Source organism: Adiantum capillus-veneris, chromosome 1, assembly GCF_014529385.1.
Source record: "Adiantum capillus-veneris isolate H3 chromosome 1, ASM1452938v2, whole genome shotgun sequence".
NCBI classification, from domain to species: Eukaryota; Viridiplantae; Streptophyta; class Polypodiopsida; order Polypodiales; family Pteridaceae; genus Adiantum; species Adiantum capillus-veneris.
This window is the reverse complement of record NC_140931.1, coordinates 13,682,354-13,707,860: the sequence shown is the minus strand read 5'-3', so window position 1 is coordinate 13,707,860 and position 25,507 is coordinate 13,682,354. Positions and strand designations below refer to the sequence as shown.

Sequence of the window (25,507 nt, the reverse complement as noted above, 5' to 3'; positions counted from 1 at the left end):
ATTAAGGAAGTCCCCTTGGGACAGGAAGACTCCTGGCAGAAAACTATTCTAGCTTATTGTAGCCCACTTGTATCAAGCTTCCCAGTTCTCTATTGTATCCAATTGTCTATTCTATAGCCCACTTGTAACCAATTGGCCCTTGTACGTAAGTGCAAATATTTGAAATTGAATACATTTTGATCACCTTGTTTTAAGACTCTGTTACAAAATCAAATCATTGGAAAAGTTGCATTTCAATAACAAGATAAAGATCCTTTTAGATCATGTGATACAAAATAAGATCCTTGCAGGTCATGTGATACAAAATAAGATCCTTGCAGGGCATGTGTTACAAAATTGCCTTGAAGGATGTTTAAGGCACCAAATGTACAATGCCATCCAAGTAGCCTCTTTTCATTCCTTTTTGATACCTACAAAAACAGTCCAAGTTAAATAAAGAACCAATGAGACTTTTAGGCATAACAGTTACCTTTCCACCATTTACTTAAAAGCAGAATGTTGTGGGCAGTTCAATTTCATCATTTTGCAGGTCCAATCTCAATTGATGTAAGCTACACATGCCTCTTATCTTTACAATTGACAGATGCTCATTGTTTACCCATATATCAATGTCTTCTATTGGGCTGTCAATGAAGTCCTCCATGTCTTGATCAAGTGGAGTTAGCTGACCACCAACATAGTGCCATCTTCTGTAATAAAATGACATAATGAAGTTTTGTGTCCCTATCATGTATTTGCAAGCAATTGAGCCAGCTTGCACATTACAAGTGATTCCATTCACTGTTTTGGTGTTCCAACCCTCATCCACAAATTCAAGTACATTTGCTAAGTCTAAAGTCTTCACTGAAAACATTGTTCTAGATTTTCTGACTTCAGCATTAGAGAAGAAGTCTACAAAAACTGTAATGGGCATGAATATAGAAATTCTACTCTGTTTGCTTGCTATGTTTGCTTTTTGAATCTCACAAAACAGTTTGCACCTGTAGCCCTCACTTGTATTTGAGCTAGGAAGTGACCATTCTCCACTTTTGAAATCAGGCAAGTCTAGCTTGGCTGTGGCTCCAAGTTCTCTAGTCCTTCTAGGTGGAAAATAATAATGGTCAAAGAAGAATATTCCATTCTTTGCCAGTGAACCCTTAGTCCTTCCCTTGTATATTTCTTCACCAATTGATCCATGACACACATCCATAATATTTATAACACATTCTACTGGCTGCCATTCCATAATGTTTGAAGGATACAAATCTGTACAACAAATAACCTTATACAACATGCATTACAAATAAGGATTTAAGTTAAGAGACTTACAATTTGGTTTATGTAATGGCAAAGCAGAACTCTCTGAGTCAATATGCAGATCTTTATGCATGTACACATGCTGCACCAGCACCTCTTTGATTGATTTTTTGTTGTCGCCAAAGCTGAAATCTTTAACAATACCCTTCCATCCCGTTAAGAAAGATTTTTTGGTGGAAGACTTTATTCTCTTGTTCTGTTGCATCAGTATCCACGTTCCTTTGTGTATAGTTATTGGAATCCATTGTCCATTTTGATCAGTCGTGTTGTAAGTGACAATGGCTTCAATGGAAGTTCTTGGTCGTTTTGATCGTGATGAAGATTCTATGGTGAAAAAAGAAATGAGCAGAGAAGTCTAGTTTGAGTTCAAGAGAAGAATAAGCAGAATGTGCAAAAAACGGTTCAAAACTGGAAAAGATCATGAGATAGAATCCAAACGTTGTTTTATGATAGCGACATGCAAAATGAAAACAATATAATATGATAGTACGTCTTTCTAAAAGTGACAGCTATTGAATGCCTTTGCACTTTTACTTGTTTACATTGCTATTTACCAGCTCAAAGTTGCGGTAAAGATAGAATATTTGCTTTTTTTGTGAGTTTTCAAAAATAGAGGTTCCGTAACGGAAGCTCTTCAACCATTGGTTGAGACCACTCTCTCTCTACACTCTAAAAGGCACAAAAATGACCTCAAAATTCCCCTAATGCCCGTGGTATTACACATGTGTAAAACTAACTTTCCATACTAATCCGACTCTTCGTCCATTGAAGTACGATCATACAAGTGAACTTCCTCCAACTCTCTTGAAATGAATGGCATATCAAAGTGTTGAGTATCATGTTGCGATGTTTTTGTGCGACCATTCATATCTCCAAAGATAATAACATCACCTTTGCCTTCAAAATAAGCAATGTTCTCCTATAAATCAAAAATTGGATGATCTCTATCCATGCAAGCATAAAAGGGAGAATCATGATGAGGAATGTAGCAACTGGCTACAAAAATGGGTGCTCTTTTTGGTGTCATAATTTTTAGCCATACATAACATCTGTGCTTGTCATCTTTCACAATTGATACAAAATCTTCCAATCCTTTCTTAACCATACATGTTACCCCTCCTTGTCCTCTTCGTTGCTTTAGATTATTTGACCACATCAATGAATGTACATTGTAATCCTCCAACCCATTACTCCTTTGTGTCTCATGCCCCCAAGTTTCAACAAGAAGTATAACATCGGCTTTGGTTGCTAGTTCATCTATGCCAGCTCCCGTGTTCCATGGGTATCCATTGCAATTCCAAAAGCAGAGAGAGAGAGAGAGAGAGAGAGAGAGAGAGAGAGAGAGAGAGAGAGAGAGAGAGAGAGAGCTATATGAAGATCCACCTTGATCGAGGGTTCTGAAAAGGAAATCTTTGTGCCATCATCGATGAGTCTAGGTCTCTTTGAATGTATACATAGTAGGATATAACCAATAGGAGCACAACCAAGAAGTCGTTATCTCACAACAAGGAGCATCTTTCAAAGTAGGATATATCCAATAGAGACACAACCTAGCAACAATTATCTCACAGCGAAGAGTCTCTTTTAAAATGCATTCCTAATGGAGATATGGTCTATTGGAATGCATAGATTGGTGGATATGTCCAACATTCAAGGCCATGAAGCACTTGCCAATTATTTTCAACAAATGCTCAATGAGATTTCTCTAGTTGTCACACCTATGCTTGAATCTGCTGGGGATGCACAAATTTATGATGAGATTCTTGCTCATGAGCTTCAAAGGAACAAGTCTTTCCGTCAGCATTTCACAAAAGGGCAAGGTCATGAAGCCTTGAGCTATTTTCAACAAATGCTCATTGAATGTTTCTGAGTGTCTCGACCCGAGTAGTAGGCCAAGAATCACTGGGCCATTTTGAGAAGTACTCACTGATGGTTCCCACTAGATGCAACACCTAAACCTATGGAGAGCATGTAGACATTCACGATGAGATTATTAGTCACAAGATGCACTTTTCTCACAACAAAGAGTGCTCTGTCAACTTTTTGTGTTCACATGAAGTGTTTCCACTAAAAAATTGGCAACAAGTGCAACTTCAGGTCTATGCTAAGGGGGTGGAGTGGAGGCTCGAGCAGGTTGGAAACCACACATGAAGGCAATTGGAAAAAGTGTGCTCTTATTCAATTTGGGAAAAAAACAAACCTTTTCTACACTCAAAGCAAGTCTCTTAAAAATTGTTGAAATATAAATTCCTCCCTTCTCTCTAACGTTTTGCAACTTTTGCAACCTCTTCAAGACCTAGTGGCAACTCTTTAAATATAAGGGTTGGCCAAACCACATGGAAAGCGCCCTTAAGAGTACAACATCTCTTTGACCAGTCAAGGGAAGACTCACCTTAAGAGTAGGGCTGCCTCCACCTAGGGGGGTTGGGTGTGTGCATTGTTATTTAGAAGTTGTAGGTAATTCTTTTATAAAAAAAAACTTTTTACCTATAATACATGAATACCCCAAAGATTCCCCCACTTTTTCACACCTTGAGCCCCCATGTGATCTTCTCATTCTAAGTCCTGCTCCTCATGCCATCTCTTCCTCCTCCGGGCAACCTACCATCGTCGACCTCCTCATAGTGCTTGTCCTTGTCTTCTACAAAAGAACCCGAACTACCAGTGTAGAGGTCGTGCGTCCTATTGCCCGTGGCCCTCTTAGCACTTCACCCTTCACTCTGCTTGTATGGCCTGCACAACCCAAATTGGTAGCCCATCTTCAAGACAAAAACAATACTAGAGACAAAGAGAGCACTTTAGACCCATCCTTACGCGCACGCGTGCAAGCGCACATTCAAAGAGAGAGAGAGAGAGAGAGAGAGAGAGAGAGAGAGAGAGGTATCGTTGCTATGAGCAAACATGTGCACACACACGAACGCACACTACGAGGTAGGTATGCACACATAGAGGCACTTGGCGTGTGAGGTGTCAATGAACAATCTGAGAGGGGGAGAGAAACGACATACATACATCCACATGGCAACATCCTTTTGGGTGGGGGGTGGGGGGGGAGAAATAGCAAGAATTCTGCCGCATGTATCCTCGTAGATTCCCTTTTTTTTTTTCTTTTCTACGAGCTCTACTGCTTCCATTGCAACCAACTCCTGAGGGGTTTTAGGCGCACATGTGGGTGTGGGTGCAATCCTGAAAAACTGCAAACGGCCACAAAAAAAAACAAACAAACAAACAAAAAAGTTGATCGCACCTCCTCCACATAGCAGCTAGGAATTAATGGAACGGGTTCGTTAATAAGCGTTATTTGTGTAGTGCGGATCTTACAGCAGCAGCTGCTGGCAACTAATATAAAATAAGGGGTTGATTCTTGAATGCTGCGCCGCTGGTCATAGGCCTATTAGGCCTATGTGCATGAGAGACTCGTTTCAACTTTCACCGCATACGCGCCCACCACACGTCGTCCTCTTCCTGTATATGGCGCCCCCGCCGCCTGCAGCAGCAGACCAGGAGGAGCATCCCGCGCCCCCCCTTCCCCTTCTCTTACCCTCTTCTACTTCCCCCTTCCCTGTCATCGTCATCGGCCTCGGCCTGGTGGGCTCCGCTGCCGCCCGCCACCTCTCCGCCGCCCTCGGCTCCTCCCTCCTCGCCATCGGCCCCCCTGAGCCCTCCATCTCTTGGGCCGACTACAATGGTCCCTTCGCCTCCCATTACGACCAAGGCCGCCTCGCTCGCATCTCAGACCCCGACCCTGTCTGGGCTGCAATGGCTGCCCGCTCCATGGCCCGCTACTCTGCCCTCGAGCAGGCTTCCGGCATTCGCTTCCATGAAGCTATCGGGTCTCTGCGTGTTTCGCCCCTACCAGACGGCAGTCTCTACCAGTCCCTCCAAGTAGGCAGGCAACAGGGAGCCCAGCAAGAGTTGATCGAGGACCACAACGTGCTTCAGGAAAAGTTCCCCTGCTTTCGCTTCGAAACAGGGGATGCGGCAATAATGGAACGTGGCGCAGCCGGCTACATCAATCCCAGAAACATGGTGTCTGCGCAGCTAGCGTTGGCACAGAAAAATGGGGCTTGCATTGTGCACGAAGGGGTGAGAGAAATTGTGCCAATTGGGTATGGTGTTCGCATTGTAACATGGAAGGGTCAGATTTTCTGGGCTCGAAAAGCCTTGGTCTGTGCAGGTATTTATTCCAAGTTCTTGCTTCCTGGAAGAACCAGAGTTTTGGATCTGACAGTGCATGCCAGAACCGTGCTCTTGGCCGAGGTCGGTTCGGAGGAGGCAGAGCGGTTGAGGACCATGCCCACCTTTATTTGGCATCTCCCCAAAAACCCTTACCTCAATTGGGCTTATGGGTGCCCCCCTGTGAAGTATCCGGATGGTCGCTTAGCATTGAAAGTGGGTGGCACGGCTTGGGAGGCAGTTGATGTCGGACACTGTGAGGCCGACCTCGATTCATGGTTCAAGGGTGGTGGAGACAAGGCAGAACGAGCAGCACTAGAGGATGTCTTGCTTCGTCAGCTTATGCCGGGCCTCCAAACTCGAAGTCTCTCATGCAAGCCCTGTGCAGTCTCCTTCACAGCACATGGACGGCCCTACATTGACTCTGTGGACGGTGAGCGACCAGCGTCGACTGCTCGCGTGTTTGTAGCAGCTGGGGGGTGTGGAGCGGCTGCAAAATCGGCTGATGAGATTGGGCGCATGGCAGCGCTCCTGGTCCTCAATGGAAGGTGGGTCTCGGATATGGATCCCATGATGTTCCGAGCAGTCTTCAAAACGAAGAGTTCAAAGTGATAATAGAGTTTGTCAAGGTGCACCTAGTCTGTCTTGTCAGTACAGAGTGTGAGTGTAGAATTGCACCTCTACACATACAGAGGAGCACACACATACACGCACACGCATAGAGGCGCGCGCGCACACACACACACACACACACACACACAGAGAGAGCCACACTAGTAGGGTGGCATTTATTCTGGTATGTTAGTTGTTTCCATATGTGACTACCTACCGAGTACATTTTGTTCGGTAGGCTGTAGCTCCTGCTAACTCAAAAGTAACAACGTTTTGTGAAGGTTTGCTTTATTCTAGAGCTCAAAGCAGCTGCTCTATATCGCTTGTTTGTCTCTGCTGATCTTGTCAAAAACTGAGACTTGCTTTCAGGCATAGGCTATTATGTTTTGATTTGGGTTCTTGTACAACTATAAAAACCCTCCTCGGCCACAGTTTTTATCAGAGAAGAACCACGGCGTAGTTTGCCATGTGCTGGGAAAGCACTGTGCTTGTTCCATTTCCGAACATGCTTGTTAATTGCAAATTGGGCTTTACTGATCAGCGAATCATCTCTGCCAAAACTCATGCTCAACTCAGCAACTTGGTGAGATTGCAACATGAGTGCCTTCCACTCTTATCCACCGCAAACATGGCTGTGGATTGTGTAGAATGTGTCTCTGGAAATGCCAGGCTGAAAGTATGCAACCACATATGCATATGGCATATGCTGGTAAATTGGTAATAGTGGGCAGCAGTTCAATTTCAACTTTGTCTCTCAAGAACGGAGATTAAAATGTCGTGCTTGCAACCGTTGCCATAATTGCTGCCTAACCGGATTGGTCACATGAGTCGGATGATAAGCTTGATAGTGGAGCTGAGTAGCAGAGGTGCTAGCCTTAAGGGAGAGCCCAAAACGTTTTATTTATTTGATCATATGCTCCTTCTCTAATAATTAATTAGCACATTTACCCAAGAAGCATAGCTCGGTTGGTGACACCTTAGTGACGCAACCCCAAGGTTCAGGCAGGGCTCAGGAAAAGATAGGTTCAAAGTGAAAAATGGCCGGCTCAAATTTGGGCAAGAAGGTTCTCAAGCCGGTTCAAATTATGGAATTTTTAGTTATAATATGAGAATTTTAGTGTGATTATCCCTTTCAAATTTAGAGTCAGGTTGCTCGTATGCTTGTGAAAAGGTTTCAAATCCAGGGAAACATTTTTGGGTTGAGGATTCAAGGCTCACAGGCTGCATTCTCTTGGGTGTCTCCTCTCAACCCTCCATTGGGGAGGTGGTTCTCCCAATTGCCCCTAGAGGGTGTAATGCACATCAATGTGCGTTAGTAAGTACATGGGTATGTAAGAAGTTTTTCCCTAATATTGTCCCTGTGCTTAATGGCAAAAAATAAATAAAATAATTAAGCAAATTTCTCGGAGTCATTGGAAATTACTAGGGCCACCGCGCCCATAGACCCTTTAGAGGGCTATGAAATCGAATCGTCTTGAGCTACAAATGTTTACAGCATGAAGTAGGGGCAAGCTCCAAGTGTGCACTTCTAAATACAAGGGGTATGTCCACACAAAGAGGGGGTAACTTACCCGCTCCCTCCTCAACGTGAGGGGGTAACAACTATTGAGTTATCCTCTCCCTCCTCCACTTATTGCACCTCAAAAGGGCGCAGCAATTAGAGTTTGGGCATCTTGCCCAGGAGACATCCCGTCAAGTGTCACTTCTTTTCGCTCCAACAATTACCCCCTCCCGTGTGGGGGGTTCTGAAACAGGGACCTCGTATGATTCAGGTGGGAAATTGGTATTGTTTGGTGTTATGTTGAATGAAAATCTTGAAATTTGAGCTAGCTGCAAATTTGAGGTGGCCATATGTATAAGTCATTGTGGGATTGGAAAAACAAGAAGCTCAACCTAAACACACAGAAATCTCCTAGGTCTTTCACAAAACTAATCTAGGGAGAAATCTCCTAGGGGAGAGAGAGAGAGAGAGACAGGGAGAGAGATCACACCAACAATTCGTCTCAAGATGCTTAAAAGAGTGATACTTAGAGATACTTTAAAGCTTTTGAAAGTTTCGATAAAAGCTTAGACGATATGCAATGGGTTTTTCTAAATACTCATAGTATCTAAACATGTTGGACGGTTCAATTGGCACCTATATGTTGAACACACAACTTGGGGGCTTTAACCAACTTCTTGTGTGCTTACTAACCAAGACACCAGAGAGCGCTTGGTGCTCTAAGAGCGACGCCATGCTTGTGTGGAAAAACACACATTATCCGTCGGTTGTCCTCTCAATCCACCTTTGTAGGCATCGCTTTGTTAAAGCTCGGCTCGCCAATTTTCCTTCATTTGCCCTCACCCACCTGCTCAAGCCCGTGAGTAGCCTCTACATGGCTTTTGTGCTCACACGACAGGTGGTGCTATAGAGGGCTTTTCGTTAGATACCCTCTAATGAAATGCCACACCAAAATCGTATCCACCTACAAATGCTACTCACCTACTTGTCCATTTTGAGGGGGAGTAATCCTAAACTTCTCATACAGTTATACTTATATTGGTAAACGTTTTTTTAAATCCATTAGTTTGAAGATTCCCTTATTCCCTTCCCCTTTCAGTCAAAGGTGCTCCCTCCCCTCCCTCTGACCATCTCTTTAGCCATACCTTCCCTCCATCCTGCCCACATCGCCCATGCCTGCGTTCGCCCCCAAGCCTCCCTCTTTGCCATCAGCCTTGCTATGTCCTTGTTCTATATTTGCCATCGTCCTTTGCACCCAACTCTGCTCTGCCTCCCGATCTTCCAGCCCACCCTGTAGGTCTCTCTCTCTCTCTCTCTCTCTCTCTCTCTCTCTCTCTCTCTCTCTCTCTGTGGATAGTTTCCCACGACGGTAAAATACTCCTTCTACTTCTCTCTCTCCCCTTCCTCCTCAGTTTGCATGTTTTGTTCGTGACAAAAAATTGTCATCTCCAACAACCTCTACCTTGCCTGTCAATACGAGGATGCAAGGAGGGGTGGAGGGGGCTCGACGCTATGCAATTAACTGAGTGAGCATGTAATTTATTGTGTGTGTGTGTGTGTGTGTGTGTGTGTGTGTGTGTGTGTGTGAGAGAGAGAGAGAGAGAGAGAGAGAGAGATGAAAGGGAATTTGTTGAGATTCTAGGTATTCAATGATTTTTTTGAAATTGAGCAAACATACTCGTCCTTTGCTATTACCTAATACCGAGCTTTTACCCTTGCACATTTGACATTTGTCCACTTGGCAAAAGCTTAGGTCTTAGGGGAGAAATTATACAAGAAAGCAAAGTGCTAATTTGGACGTCGGAAGATTGGTCTAGGACTACTTGTGCCTTGTTGTCAGCAGAGGGTATGCCTAGGATGGGGGAAAATCTTGGCTATCGGTAATTAGAAGATCGCAAAAGAACATGTAATGGACCTTTTGTATCAAGGATAAGGGGACGAGTTGGTTGGGATCGCTGTCGATGTAATGATGGTCCCTGGATGATGTCATGGCTCAACACGAGCATGACAAAACATTGTAATTTTTTGGATTGATTAATGTAATTCACTCACAATTGTGAGTTTTGGAAAAAAAAAGGTCTTAGGGGAGATAGCTTTTGCCTCTTTGAGTTTAGGCCCGTGTCAGACGCATCCGGATGGACAAGCTTAATGCTGAGGTGGGCGAATCACAATCGGTGCTTCTTGCCTTGCTTGTCACACGCATCCGGTGGACACAGAAGCAACGTCTGTGCTGGCAGCCAGAGGTCATGGGCATTTTCCTCTTGCTGGTGGGCGACCCCCCCAAGCCGCCCTTCCCTCGCCCGTTTGAAGAAAAACGCAGGCTATTGGTTGAGCTCGCTGCAGATCACTTGCTTGAATACCGCCCTGTGTGACTGCGACGAGCGGAAATGCCTAGAGGCGAAAAAAAGTAGCCGCCCAAAAGGAGCCAACTCACACTTGTCAACCGGACCTTGGATACCGCCCTGTGTGACTACGACGAGCGAAAATGCCTTGAGGCGAGAAAAAGTAGCCGCCCAAAAGAAGCCAGCTCACACTTGTCAGCCGAACTTGTGTGATAGAGGCCTTACTTACCCACACAACTTTTGAATATCCCACTCATCATGTGCCAGGTGATAACCATATTCTGGCCACCTACGATGATTGCTTTATGTGATGTAACGACCAATGGTGTACCTCTTGATGCCATCCTATTGTATGACTATATGACATTTCAAGTTAGCCCCCACCCCCAAACAAACACCAACACAAAACCCCCCCCCCCCCCCCCCCCCCCCCCCCCCCCCCCCCCCCCCCCCCCCCCCAAAAAAACACACACACACACACACACACACACACACAAGACTACCTAACTTGATACCATTGTATATCACACACACACACACACAAAAGACTACCTAACACACACACACACACACACAAAAGACTACCTAACTTGATACCATTGTATATCACATTTCTAATTGCGCTTTTTTGAGGTGTAGTTAGTGGAGAGAGGGAGGGGTAATTCATAACAATTACCGTGCGTGTCAATTTAGGCACCCCCACACTTGAGGGGGTACTTTGTTAGGAAGGAAAGAAGTGACATTGATGGGACTTATCCTCACCTGCACACACGAGGAGGGAGGTGTAAGAGGCCCAAACTCTAACTGGAGTTTGCAACCTTTTGAAGTGCAATTAGTGGAAGAGGGACGAGGTAACGGAGAAGTGTCACCTCCCCTCTGTGTGGGCATACCCTTAATTCATGCATTCTCTCTTTTTCTAACTATGCATGCTTTTTTTTCTTGTTTCTTTTTTAGTTTTTTTTTTTTGTTTTGTTTTGGGGGGGGGGGGGGGGGGGGGGGGGGGGGGGGTGGTTTTGTTTTGGGTTGTGGTCCCCTCCCTTTTTATGTGATTGATTTGTGTACTATGTATGTTCCTTTGCCTCCTTACCTTTTCTTCTGTTATACCCTCCTTCCCTTAATTCATATATATGGTACACAAGGCATGTTTAATTTCAAAACTTTTTGTGTACCCTGAATGTTCCTTACCCTCCTTATTGTACTTGTTGTGGTTTATTGTCTTTACCAGAACTGTGTATTTCGATTCCCTTTGGTACTCCTATTTTGTGAGAGTTGTTGTTGGTGACCTTCTTTGGTTGTAACCTTCTCCTTGTACTCTTGAAGAGAGTAGATGACATCTTCAATTCTAGGCACGTGGTCTTTGTCTTTTAGAACTGTCACAAGTTGCCAAAATCTACATCAAGAACAACGTTTAGTAGAATAGCAACTTGGTCGTCGCATATTCACCAACTGTATGTCTTGCTGGTTTATGCATATTTCTAGATAAACACTTGGGTTGACTTTCTGTATCTACAAGGCATTTGATATAAATAAGTTGTGTGCAAATGCTTTTTAACCTGGTAAGAAGAGAAGATATATCTTCCTCAAGCTCTATGCCCATTCCACAAAGTTGTATTTTTGATGCAATCTGGGAATGTTTAGCAATAACTTCAAAGTGCTGCTCTAAGGTGGTCCACGCCTCGTGTGGTGGTACAATTTTCAAGAAAGTACACAAAGTTTTCATCAAGTGAAGTGAGCAAGATACGGAGGGCTTGGTCGTCTTTAGCTACAAATTGTGCTAAAATTTCTATTCTTTCCCCCTTAGTTAGTACCAGTGACCATAGTTGTTGCCTTGATTTTTTCCACGAAATTCAAAATACATATGAAAGAAATTAGAGACGATAATGACATATGTAGTGTGCAGCAAATGGTGGTTCTCAATGTGGTGTATAAAGAGTAGGATAAAGATGTGCGCTTGAATACTACTCGGCTCAATTTCAACATGGATGTGAAGGAGAAGAACGGGTTTTTGCCCAAATAAAAAGCAATTAACCTCAATTGCTTCTTTGGAGAGAGCCTTTGAATTTGTATAAGGCTGTCAAAATCTTAGAGCTTGGGTAAAAAGCTTGGGTTTTAGGTTGAAACACTTGAGCACAAGTGCCTTGCATCGATGGTGTGCTTAAATGTGTAAGCTCAAAGTTCTAAGGCTTTGAAGAGGAGGGTTGGCCATATACACCAGCATAGGCTCTCACCTATGAAACTTAGTGAGAACAAAAGCTTGAGTTTTGGCTCATTCAAGTTGGGTGGGCTGAATGGCTTGTGGCCAAAGTAAAGGTGTGTGTGATTGGACTCTCTGAAGTTGAAATCTTCAGTCAAATTAATCAAGGCACATGGACAACATGGCAGGGCCTTTTGTTGGTGAGTAGGATAGTGTGTGTGATAGTGTAAGAAAGTGACAACTTTGTAGCTCTGGTGGCAGTTTAGGGTGGGCTAGACGTGTGTGGTATCTGCATGTAGTCCATAGAAAACGATGAGGGCTGACTCGGGAAGGTTCAATCCAACCATTGATGAGAACTAGGATGCACAAAGCAAGATTCTTCACATTTAGTGGAAGGCATCATGTTATCGTGACTATTGTAGTTTGACTTATTTAGTGTAGCCAATAGGGTGTTGTAATCGACTAACGACAACATCCAAAAGTGGGCGAGCATGAGTTCAAGGGCGTATAGGTTCCAGGTGCCATCCATCCAATCAAAGCTAGAATGGTTGTGGGAACATATTGAGGATTGATTGTGCTACCACATGGCATATTGAGGCTACGTACAACGGTGCGAGTGATTGTCTTTGCTAGACAAGTTGTTTGTGAGACTTGGAGGCGCTATCTCACGTTGAGCTCAACACGAGAGAGAGTGTCATAATAATCAATATCTAATTCTCCTAAATGATTTTCTCATATTAAACTGATCATTTAATGTGGGAAAGTGCCAGGGGAGAAAAAGCTAGAATATTGGTTAAGCTAGCAGACCGGCCATAGTAGGGATCCAAAGGAGGGAAAATAGGGATCAAAGGGGGGGCCATCTGCAAAAGAGCCATGTGCAACAATGGGCTAAAAAGACCCTAAGGTTCAGCCCATTAAGACTTCCAAAATGCTAAGGTTCCAAAATTCAAAGGTTGTGTCCAAAGGTTAAAGCTTAGAGGGAATTGGATGCTTTGTGTGCTCTCCAAAGTCAACACATATCCCTACATGGGAGGGGGCGAGCCCTTCTTCTAGGGGATGAGAGAGAAAGCCACACACACACACACACACACACACACACACACAGAGGCTCCCTTTACACAAAGGGAATGAGGGACACATGTCAGCTCCCTAGGCCAGATGCCCACAAGGTGTGCCCAGTTTCTATTGGATGACCCTTGAAGTGGACCAATGAGAATTAAGCTAGAGTAAATCTAGTTTAATTAATTTAAAAACATTTAATAAAAGAAACCAATGAGAATTAAGTCTCCTAGAAAACTATTGGGCAGTCTCACAAGGGGTCCAATGAGCATTCAGGAGCCCAATGGCTTGCCTGATTCCTATTGGCCAAGAGGCAAAGGGGTCCAATGAGAGTTTAGTTTAATTATTTAATTACCTAAAGCTCTCACAAAAGGGGAAAGGGGGACACATGTCAGAAGGCTATCACTTATGCTGCTTAATAGTCATTGGCTTGACTTGGGGAGAGCCAATGAGGGCTTAGCAAGAGCAAATAGCAAGAGGGCTCGCCCAAGAGAGAGAGGGGGCTGATTTTTGCAAGGCATTATCACACACACACTCACACAATCTCATGTGTGAAGAAAGAGAAGACTATCTCTTCCCAAGCTTTAATGGAGAGCTCATCACCTACTCCAAGCTTGTGAGATAGAAGCCTACATCAACACACTCTTGGCATGTGGATGCAAATCCAACCAAGAGCCAAGCTTCAATGCATGCTCATCTCCTCTACCAAGCTAATTACTAAGCTAAGCTATGCTAATATGAGTGATTATGTGAGGAGATGTACATCTTTCTCGTAAGATACTCCTTCTTCCTCTCAATCTACTCTCATACCCTACTAGCTCTCACCATCTTCGAAGGTGTGTGAGGTCTTGGGTCTGAGAACGGGGATAATTCAAGTTGTGTTTGCTAAGTGTTTTGCTTAGTGCATGAAGCTTTCATCTTCATTGCACTATCTAGTCTTGAAGGAACACAAAGAATTGTATTGTACAATGTCTCTCTTGATGGGAGAAACCATAATACAAAGCCTTTTGGAGGGGGGACCGGCTCCATGCAAATCCGGTCCTCAACTGTTGTCATTAGCTTAATTTCTCTCTCTTTTGAAAGTATTGTCGATGTTATCTAACTAGGTGTTATGCTTTTTTGTTGCTCTCTCCACCCAAGCACTCTTGTAATTCTCATTAGGAATCTATTCTAATGAAATGCCCACTATGTTCATGTTAATTTCCGCTACACACAAGTTATTAGGCCATTAAATGTTAGAGAGAGAGAGAGAGAGAGAGAGAGAGAGAGAGAGAGAGAGAGAGAGAGAGAGAGAGAACAAAACCATTACAACACCAACCCAATTTTATTCATGAGAAAAATGCACAATAACAAAGATGGTGTATGTCTACACTCAAAATTTATGCTAGATGGACCATGCATGGGTATTGTTAGACGGGCCCTAATTTCTAAATAGTTTTGACCATGAATATTGTTGGACAAAATAACTTATCTCTGTTAGGAAAACGTCCCTATGGGTTTTAGCACATCAAAAGGCCATGAATGTGAAATGGAGAGGGGGAGGGTGGAGTCATTGCTCAAACCTTTACCCTTGCAATGTTGAGCCCACATCATGCAACCAATGCAAGACTTTAAGATGTCTACAACATTAAGCATAAAGGGGTGAAAGACAACTATGGAGCTTGCCAAAGTGAGGTACAAGATATTACTTTGCAAGGGCAATAAAGAATATGGTGTGTCTCACAATGGTACTTCTAGGGTCCCTTTGCTAAGAACCATTTATTTCCTTCACTAGAGGCATGGAGAAGTGGTATTTATTTCCCTCAACATACAAGGAGGTTTTGCGGATTAATTGTACAGGAATTATGGGATCTCTCACCCTACATGCTGCTACATAGAGATTATATCAGATGCCCCCATACAATTAGAGTAGCCAATCTATGGCTCGAATGTGAAGTGGAGATACTCAAAGCACTACCCTTGCAAGTTGCAATGTTGAACCCAGATCATGCAACCACTCCAAGACTTTACGATGCCTACGATGGGCAAAAGACCACTATGGAGCTTAGCAATGTGAGGTACAAGTTATCAGTTTACAAGGGTAATCAAAATAGTGGTGTGTCTCACAATGGTATTTCTAGGGGCTCTTTGCTAAGAACTATTTATTTCTTTAATTGAAGGTACAAATTAAAGAAGCTGTATTCATTGCCCTCAATATACAAGGAAATTTTACGGATTGTACAAGATCCCTAGGTTTTTTTCCCTTCAAGCTACATAGAGACTATATCAAATTCTACCATATGCACCACTTAATAGAGAATCCAACCTATGGCTTGATGTCAACATTAGTATACATATCATCTCCCTAGAGAGAAATCTTCATGTTTTGTATGGTATCAGATATGAGGGGCCTCGATAATGTTTATAGCCTTTCAAGGGTAAAATACAATGGAAACAAAAGATTCAGCGGCATGGCTACCACCAAAATTTTCCTATACCATAGCATTTCTACAAAGTTCACTACACCATGCCATCTAGCCTATGGTATCAACAATTCGGAGAGTAGCATCCACACGAATGTTATGTTTGCAACAATAGGGAATGCTTGTGCACTACATCCACAATGGCATACACAAAGCTTGAGCTCGATGCATTTCTGCATCATTCTCAAACTGCAAGTACTCCCTTTTGCTAGCTAGTATCATTTATATAAAAGCAAATCAATCAATAGTGTCAAAAGGCAAAAGAATAAACAAACATTCACTTGCTAAAATACATAGAGTACGAGCATCATATTTGATGCTCAAGGTTACACTACGATACATACAATGCACTATAGAGTACTTGGTGTGCTTATTGTACTTCCAACATGTTTTATGGCATTAAAATGGTGTAGCAATAGGCAATAGTGGGAGCAAGGGATGGCATTTTGCTCAAGCACGACCTTTAGGATGCAAAGATTGGTTTCAAAAATGGCCGAACTTGCAAAATTCAAATTTATCTACAAGGAGCATGTTTGACCAATGGCTATCAATGGTCGCATGTGGGAGATATATGTACAAACCTAGTTGTACACTCTAGGTTTGTACAGATATCTTCCACTTTAACTCATGTCCAAAAGGATTGCATTGGTACGCTCATGTTCATATACATTGTATGTAGACCTTGAAACAATGGTAAGGCATTTGAAAAAGTTGGTAAGGCAATATTATCCAATGGTAAAGCTTAAGGGATGTTTCACTATTTCAGTCACATGGAGCATTGGTGGCAACAAATCTAATGTGCTATTATTAAAAACATGTAAACGAAATTAATTGTCGTTGATAAAGTAATCTTTTAAGTCAATCTTTTTTTTTCTCGTAAAGGGCGCGAGAGTTTTATATTTAAGTAGAGAACAAAATTACATTGCAGAGCTTTACAAACTATTGCTTCCGATATCCTTTGATCCGATAGTACCGATTTACATTCTGAGGCATTTACAAAATTGTCTAGGGGATCATTAAAAAATTCTATTCTGCATACACATAACATTTAAGATGTCATATTTTTTAGAAAGTCCTGCATGCGGACGACCAGCCGTATTCCATTGTTATGTAGTCTTCGTAGCCTTTCAACATCCATTCTGCATTCGTCCAGCATCCTTTGCAGGTGCATGTAGGATCCGTCAAGGAGGACCTCTTGTTGCTTGTTGATGTTGGCGCTATTGTAGTAGCTCATACAGTCGGTAAGCACTTTGTAGCTTGCTTCATACACTCTACATTGGTCAAGCTTTAGCTGGTTAACCTGTAGGGAAAAGCAGTGAAAAAGTTCTCTCAGACTTTTAGTCTGGTAAGCCCTGTTAAACAACTTGTCATTTTGGTCAGACCAAATGATCCAGAAGAACTCCCCTCTTATCCTATTCCAAAAAAGTGGCAATAAAGATACTGGGTCCCCTAAAAGAAGTTGCTTCCAACTTAGCGTGAGTCCTAGTCCATCATTTAGAGGAGACAAAATCTCTATAATAGGACTCTTCAAAGAGATAATAATTCAAAAATACTTGATTAAGAAATCTTGCTTACAATGCACCTTCTCTTTTATGGCGAAGCTTGTCAGCCCATTTACTGAAGTTAGGGAGTCCAAGTCCTCCTTGAGTCTTGGGTAGGCAACAAACTTCCCAACTGACCTTTGCTAGGCCTTTTCTCATTGGGTCCCTTGACCATAGGAAATTTCTACATGCTCGGGTTATTTCCTTTAGGGGAGAGTCCGGGGGTCTCCAGCAGGAGAGAAAAAATAACACGTAGCATGAGATAAAATGCTTAATGACCAGTGCTCTTCCTGCGATATTGGCTTGGAACCCATTCCATTCATTTAATTTGGAGGAGAAGCGTTCCAGAACCCATTGCCACCTTTGGGCCATGGAGATCCTAAACCCAAAAGGAATACCTAATAGTCTGAAGATGACCCCATCTTGTAGGATTGTGCAGCCTTGTTTTGTGATCCATCTAGGGAGTGGAGAGAGGGAAGCCCTGATTCCAGTTTTAGCATGGTTGATCCGAGATCCCGAAGCTGTGCAGAATGTCTTCAGACATCTCCAAAAGCTTTGAAGTGTCTGTTCTAAGTCAACCCTTTGTGACATTGATGACTAGCTTCTCCATAAAACCCTCTATCCCACCTTAAAATGCAATTGTGAGAATAGGTACATAAGCCAAACCTGTGTATTGCACACTCTTAGAATCATGAATAATGTTTGATTGAAATCTGTGCCATAAAAGCCATGCGCATGCACACTTAAGAGCATAGTCATGTGAGGCTTAGTTAGAACTAAGCTTCGATAGCCTCTGACGGGCGCTCAACGCGTCCACCATCGGCAACAGGTAGATAGAGGAAGAGCAAGTCGTAAGCAGGGGAGAGAGAGAGAGAGAGAGAGAGAGAGAGAGAGAGAGAGAGAGAGAGAGAGAGAGAGAGAGAGAGAGAGAGAGAGACTTTACCGGCTCAGCTTACGAAAACTAAGCTTCGCGTGACCATAGCCTAAGAAGTTGCTAAGATGCAAAGCTCTACTCAATGATTCCAACATATAGTAGGATTACAGAAGACACGGTGCTAGTCTAGCATAGGCATCCTCATGGTAACTCACAAAGCTTTGATCATGAATTGTACTGCCACTAATTATGATAATCGTAGTGCCTTTTGAGGGTTGAAACCCATGAACTTATTGGTCACATTGTAGATAATAAATGGTACTTACATAGTACACAAAATGCTTGAGAAATAGGCACAAAATAAAAAGAGAGAAAAAAAGCCACGCTTTCCAAGTAGCTATAGCGATTTGCAATATCTTCATGAAATGAGGTAGCCTAGGCCTAGTCAAAGCAGGAGAGTGACAACAAGGTTGTCGATAGAGACATTGAGCATAGCAAATGCAACCGGGTGCCTTATAACCTTCTTGTTTTCAATTTGCCAACATAAAGTGTTCATGTGAGCCTTTCTTTGATCGATGCTGAAAATAACCTTACCCGTCTTTTGATGTCTACATAGAGTTCGTGTCTCCAATTAGCGCAGTCGCCGTGGCACACGCCCTCCCTATACCCCCACACGCAAGCACAGGCCATACGCGCGCGCGCCCCCCCCCCCCCCCCCCCCCCCCGCCCCCCCCCCCCCCCCCAAAACAAAATAAAAAGGAAAACACAGGCACAATCAGATTGCAGATTGCTGTGTGTTTACCACCCTCATCATTGCCCTCATACGTCTATCGAGTCACGCTCATCATCGACGAGTCATTGCTGCTTTTTCCTACCCTCAGATGCCTGCAACTCTGTAAGCTCTCTCTCTCTCTCTCTCTCTCTCTCTCTATGATTGCATGCCACTAAGCTCCAAAATCGTGATAATTTTGGGTGGTGAGTGTTTCTTTTCATGAGGGAAGGCTCCTGCGCGAGCAATAATGTGCACATTATGACACTGAATGCGCGCATATTGGTGTTCCGAATGCGTATAAACCTCACAATTGAGAGCAAATGTGCACATTAACCTGCCTTGCCCTTATCTTTCTTCCATAATACCTACCTCAGCTGCATATCTTTGACAACGCCCCCTTTCATTCTCATACCTACCACCCTGGTCCCTATTCAGACCTCCTTTGTTGAATTCCCCACCTTGTGGACTCGACCCACATATTTACCCTCGTGATATAGTATAAGGTGGGTTTCACACGTAGGCTATGGCAGGGTTGAGCTGCCATCAGCTTCGTTTGTCTAATAGTAGAAACAAGGCCAAGCTAATTTTAACTCTATCGATTTTGGCCGAATTACGCTAACTATCACTCTCTCTCTTGGGATAGTTTCCTACGACGTTACAATTCTCTTCTTCTATGGTGTGTGTGTGTGTGTGGGGGTGTGTCTATACTAATAAAAAGAGGAAAATGGTATACCTTTCTATCACCCAAGTGTGGTAGATTGCTTATGCCATTTCCCTCTTGACTAACAAGTCTTGAGTTCAATTCTCCTTGTCGGATACATCTTGTAGGTCTCTTGGACTAGTTTCCTACGACGTTAAAATTCTCTACTTCTTCCTCTTCTTCTTCTCCTCCTCCTCCTCCATTTCGCCTTCTCTCTCTTGCTTCGTTGTAAGCTTTTAGCGTTTTCATACACAACAATCAAAATGGCTTTCGTCATTGAAAACACTGTTGTGGTAGCATGCGAATGCTCTCTAACCTTGTAACTAGGCCTTTCTTGGGTGTGGCCTCCTTATCTCTAGGAGGAGAAGAGGAGAAGGGAATGTAAACTTGTTTCCTTCTCAATTGGTGGGACCCCGAGTCCTCTTCAGAGGCATGTATAGGATGCGGAGCGGTAGCACATTAGAGACCTTTCACTTGGGAAATTCTCAACAATGTGTACTGCATAACTATAAAGAAAGCATCCATTCAGAAAGAATTTATAGTCTATAAGCTGCAAAAACCAAACATCATCGTCCCTTAGTTGAAGAAATGTTTATGGACTCTAGGGCTCCTTAGAAAGTCTGAGCTCCATTAGAACTTGGAGGCGCTATCTCAGGTTGAGCACCCCCAAGACATTGCGAAGAAGACCGACAATTGTTTTGCAAAGAGGACCGACAATGGTTTTGATAAAGGGATGATACTACATTGGTAGATAAGGCACAGATGCCAACACTAAGAATGGTATGGACTTCAAGCCAGTGTAGAAGCTAGGAGACCATCGAAAGAGGTGAATAACACCCATTGGCTTGCATTAACTACCTCGGTAGCCATGTCGGTAGACTAAAGAACAAAAGAAAAGCTTACATGGCACATACCTTACAACCTCTAGGAATCAAAAGGCTTGTTGCAAAGCCCTCAAAGGCTCCAGTGGGAGGCAAGGGTAGAAGAAATAGCCAACCACCACTTGAGCATCATACTTTCCTGAGCTTCTATATTAAACATGAGAATGACAAGAGTGGATACCCACAACTTGAGTGGAGTCTCCTCATCTAGATAGAGAGATGGTGTAGAGAGAGTGACTAGCTCAATCCTTTGAGAGTAGATAAGGGATATCCCCAACTATGTGCCCAAAAGTGCACACGTCCCAATTAGAGTTTGGTCAAAAAGCAATCAAAACTTGGCTAGTCATGGCAAATGGAGACAAGGATGTTCAAAGTGTATTATCATGGCCTAATATGACTATGTGAATTCTGAATCTGTTTGTAAAGTGTCGCAAGAATGCTTCGAGAAGGTTAAAAAACTAGTCAAAGTCATGAGTTGGCGGAGATCAATTTTGAAGATGCCAAACATAGTCATGTAATAGCTCATTGGAGTCAACGAGACAAGGAGAAGAGCATGTAAGTTTGTGCACACATCATAGCTGGAAATTGGAAAAATGGAGATGAAAAGCATTAGGACATTGCTCCAGCATCATACACATGTTTTGTGATATTTCTTGAGTGGTTTAATGGCACTATTGGATGTAATTCAAGGATGAGATGATAGCTTAAGCTCATATTAGCAGCTCCAACTTGTATCAACTAATCTCTCAATTGAAGCCTATAATAGTAAATTTAACTATTTTTCAGTCGGACAACTAGTTTGAGCTTTGGGTAAAAACAATTTCTTGGTACAATGTTAACATGATGTTTTGACCTAATTTCTAAGAATGAGCTCTCTTCTACTTGACTGCAAGCTCAAACTTTTATAGATTGCAAACTTGATTTGTACTCAATGTTGAAGCAATAAAGAACTTTTCTCCTTCTCTACTCTGTTCTATTATATATTGAGTATATGTGCTCTTTCTTTATTGTAGTGCAAGTTGCTTGTGACATTATGTGCATGCTCGTGGGTGTGGGTGTGTAGAGAAAATTGGTCTCTCTAATGCTTGTACATGTGATCTCTTGAGTGCCTGCATGCGTTTCTTTGTGGATTCCTTAGTTGATTGATGAGAACCAATGCTTGCTTGATTGATAATAGATTGTAGATTGAGTCATATTGAATGAGTGAGTAGGATTGACAAGAGGGATCTGAAGGAGTACGAGCAGAAGTGCGATGCGAGAGAGAGTGCGAGAAGAAGAGCACGACGATATGGTGAACTCGCTCTACTGTAATGTGTAGAGCATAGTGAGTTCTTATTAGGTTTTTACAAACGAATATGTGTACATACTTGGCGGCCCGTCCACTTACCTGGGCGACCACATTGGGATTTATACCCCAACAACCTCCCACTTAAAGTCCAATGTGGTACTTTAAGTGTGAGAGAAGCTACTATACAAGCTAATATACAAGAGATGTAGAGAAGTGATGTACTACCCTACACCTAACTGCTTGCGAAAATGCGCAAAGCTCTCTGAGAGAAGTCCTTTTGTAAGTAGATTAACAGGATTTTCTATGGTGTGAACTTTGACAAGCTGAAGTTGCTTATCCTCGAGCATTTCCCTGATGAAATGATACTTCACATCCACATGCTTTGTCTTTGAGTGATAAACTGGATTGCGAGCCAATTGTATAGCACTTTGACTATCACAATATAACACAGGCATCTCTTCTTTGATTCCCAAATCTGTTACTAGTCGATTAAGCCAAATTGATTCTTTGCATGCCTCTGATGCTGCAACATATTCAGCCTCTGTAGTAGAATGAGTAACACAATCTTGTAATCTAGAACGCCATGATACTGCTCCACCAACCAATGTAAAGACATACCCTGACGTAGACCTTCGGTTGTCTAAGTCACCTGCATAATCTGAGTCTGTAAAACCCTTTACACTTAGCTCCTGACTCCCATATCATATGCGCATACTCTTTGTAGCTTTCAGGTATCTCAATATTCCTTTCACTGCCTCCCAATGTTTCTTGCCTGGGTTTGACATGTATCGACTTACTACTCCCACTGCAAATGCGATGTCTGGGCGAGTAGCAATCATTGCATACATCAAACTACCCACTGCAGACGCATATGAAATCTTATCCATTTCAGCCTGTTCTTCCTCAGAAACAAGACAATCTTGTTTGCTAAGTTTCACATATGGTGGCAATGGAACACTCAATGCCTTTCCCTTCTCCATATTGAAACGTTGCAAAACCTTGTCAATATACTCTGTTTGAGATAACCAAATCAACTTCTTTGATCTGTCTCTCTCAATGCGCATACCAAGTATATGACTTGCCTCACCCATGTCTTTCATGTCAAACGATTTTGCCATCTTTGACTTCAAAGCTGAAATTTCTTCCAAGTGCTTGCCAGCAATCAAAATGTCATACACATACAAAATAACGATCAGCCAACTGCCATCCTTAGCCTTCTTTGTATATAGACAGTGATCGAACTCACAACGTTTGTAGCCTTGAGAAAGCATAAACTTGTGGAATTTATGATACCATGCCCTCGGTGATTGTTTTAAGACATAAAGACTTTTTAACAACTGGCATACCAAATCTTCCTTGCCTTTCTCAACAAACCCTTCTGGCTGCTGCATGTAAATTTCCACATCTAAATCACCATGCAAGAACCCTGTCTTGACATCCATTTGGTGCAACACCAAATCTAATATGGCAACCAATGCAAGAAAGCATCTCAATGTAGTCATCTTGACCACCGAAGAGAAGACTTCATCAAAGTCAATGCCTTGTTCTTGCTTAAAGCCCTTGGCAACAAGCCTTGCTTTGTACTTTGGTTGACTATCATGAGCGGTGATCTTATACCTGTAAACCCATTTACAAGGTAGAGCCTTTTTGCCCTGTGGTAATTTAACTAGCTTCCATGTCTGGTTTTTATGCAGAGCTGTCATCTCTGACTGCATGGCCAATTGCTAATTCCCGGAGTCCTTCATTTGCACTGCTTCCTTGTAACATGAAGGCTCATTGCAATCAGTCAACATGACATAGTTCATAGATGGAACAAACCTATCAGGAGGTCGCGTGATACGTCCAGATCTACGCACAATAGGTGGCTCAGGCTCAGCCACAACCTGTGGTTCCACTCTATCCTGTCCTTGCTCCTCTTGAGCCCTGACATTTTGTCTTGCACGTGCAGGTCCATCTTCTTGGAAGACAACTCTTCTAATCTCCTCAACCCTCTCTGGTTTAGAATGATATTTGGATTCATTAAAGTGAACATCATTGCTGCGGATAACCTTTCTGGATTCGGGATCCCAAAGTCTGTACCCCATCTCACCAGAATTACCATAGCCTAGAAAGATGCACTTTCTACTCTTTGGCTCAAGTTTGTTCCTAAATTCCTTTGGAACATGAGTATATGCCTCACAGCCAAAGACTCTGAGATGCTTGTATGAGGGCATTTTGCCTGACCATACCATCTCTGCCACTGAATCCTTTTGCAAAACCTTGCTAGGAGATCTATTTATATTTGGCGGTTGTGCATTAGACAACATACTTCTGACCTTCTCTTGTATGGTCCTATTCATCCTCTCAGCAACACCATTTTGAGGAGGATTGTAAGGAGCAGTAAGTTCATGTTTTATACCTTTTGACTCACAAAAGTCCTGAAAGGCCTTTGAAACATACTCTCCACCATTGTCAGTGCGTAAGCATTTAAGCTTCTTGCCACTCTGATTCTCCACAAGTGTCACAAACGTTTTGAAAACACTAAACGCTTCATCCTTGTGCTTGAGAAAGTAAACCCATACTTTCCTCGAGTAATCATCTATAAATGTCATAAAGTAAGAAGCTCCCCCTAGAGATAGGTTAGGCATAGGTCCCACACAAATCGCTATGAACAAGTGCCAATTGTGTATCTCTTCCACTGCTTCTATGCTTATGTGGCTGCTATGTTTGCTTACCATACAGACAATGTTCACAGAATTCAAAATCATTAAATGACAAGCCAGGAAAATAACCAGAACGAGACAAGATTTCCATTCCCTTCTTGGACATATGTCCTAACCGGCTATGCCACAAAGAAACGTTCGGCTGCTCAGTTACATTGATTACATTTTTAGAGACATTTGATACATAAATCATGTAAAGTCCTCCAGACTTTACTCCATGTGCTACTGTCATAGGATATCTTCCACATGTTCTGTCCAAAAGTAGTGACGTAGCCAGCATCATCAAGTAAACCTATGCTGATCAAGCTCTTTGTAATTGCGGGAACATGTCTCACATTCTTCAGCGTGAAAGAAGAGCCATTATGAAACTTCAATTGAACATCTCCAACACCTAAGATCTCACATGTCTGCCCATTGCCTAGTCGAACATGATCTTTAGTGGTCACATAAGAGGTAAACCACTCCTTGTTTGGAGACACATGAAGTGATGCCCCTAAGTCTATAATCCAGTCACTCAGTGCATTTCCATCAGATGCTGTAAGAAGAGCTGAGTCCATTGTATTTTTCAAGAAGTAGATATCTCCTGACACTAGACTGTCATCCTCTGCAACAGTGTTTGTCACATTTATTTCTTGAATCTTCACTGAGGACTTGTTCTTCTCACCATGGTCTTCTGCTTTCTCTTTGCCTTTTTCTGCTTTCCATTCTCTGCAGTCTCTTTTCATGTGACCCTTCTTGCCACAATGGTAGCATTCTATGTCACTCTTGCCTTTAGCACTGCAGGACTTCCTACGAGACTGATTCTTCTTTCCACCTTTGTAATTTTCTTTTGGTCCTTCCCCTGACAACTAAGGCTGTTCCTTTGCCTTTGTCCATTGTCTTTCTGTTGGTTTCTTCAGTAAGCAGACTACCTTCTACACCTGCTATGGTCAAACCATCTGGAGGTGCAAAATTACTCAAAGCTGTGCGAAAATTGTCCCAACTTTCCGGCAATGTGATCAACAAGAACATAGCTCTAACAGGTTCATCAAACTTGACACCTTGAGCTGACAACTGACTGTAGATGGTGTTGAATTCATTCAGATGATTGGACATAGGTGTCCCTTC

At 42.8% G+C, this 25,507-nt stretch overlaps 1 long non-coding RNA gene across 1 annotated transcript; it reads right to left on the bottom strand.

Annotated features, from left to right (window-relative positions):
• Positions 1-239: 239 nt before the first annotated feature.
• LOC147464347 (uncharacterized) lies at positions 240-4,278 on the bottom strand. Its single transcript, XR_015188386.1, has 2 exons — positions 1,309-4,278; positions 240-410 (listed from the first exon to the last, which is right to left on the bottom strand). It is a non-coding gene; the product is annotated as an uncharacterized LOC147464347 (long non-coding RNA).
• Between the last annotated feature and the right edge of the window lie 21,229 nt (positions 4,279-25,507).